Genomic DNA, 609 nt, shown 5'->3' with positions numbered 1-609 from the left:
TTTCGCATACAATTCTGATAACTTTTATGTTAATCAAGTCGATCGCAATATCTGCGTTTACAATTTAATAACTTTTGTGTTAAACAGATTTTATTACAATATTCGTTTTAACTTTTCCGCATAATGTTTTTTTTTTTAAAAAGAAATTTTTCCTATAAATCGAATCTTTAAAACGTATTTTCAGCAATAGATATTCGCCACAATTTCTCACAAAATTTTCACAAAAATATTCAATAACTTATTTTACATTATTCAAAAACTGTACAATTGTATGTATATCAAAAGACTTAGCYGTTTTCTCCAACGAGGAACTGTACTTTACCGTACGCACTGTATATACCCGCCGTTACTGCTGCTGTTACTGCTACTGCTGCTACTACTACCACTGATACTGCTGTTGTTACTAGCGCTGATACTGCTGCTATTACTGCTGGTGCTGTTACTGCTACTGCTGCTGTRTCTTCGCCGACGCTGCGCCTTGTTGCTAGCGCTCCTCGACAGCCAAGCTGTACTGCCCCTCCGTTATGCGGTTTGAGTACCGCTATTTTCGCGCACCACGGACCACTTATAAGAATGAACGCGTTTAAAATATATAAAAATTTCCAAATT

General features: G+C 36.4%; 1 pseudogene; it reads right to left on the bottom strand.

Moving 5' to 3' along the window:
* Positions 1 to 318: 318 nt before the first annotated feature.
* LOC108967446 overlaps positions 319 to 609 on the bottom strand; it is a 2,375-nt pseudogene continuing 2,084 nt past the window's right edge.

The sequence above is a fragment of the Bactrocera latifrons genome, unplaced genomic scaffold, assembly GCF_001853355.1.
Source record: "Bactrocera latifrons isolate USDA-ARS-PBARC rearing strain unplaced genomic scaffold, ASM185335v1 scaffold_1888, whole genome shotgun sequence".
In the NCBI taxonomy this organism is placed as follows: Eukaryota; Metazoa; Arthropoda; class Insecta; order Diptera; family Tephritidae; genus Bactrocera; species Bactrocera latifrons.
This window is presented reverse-complemented; position numbering and strand designations above follow the sequence as displayed.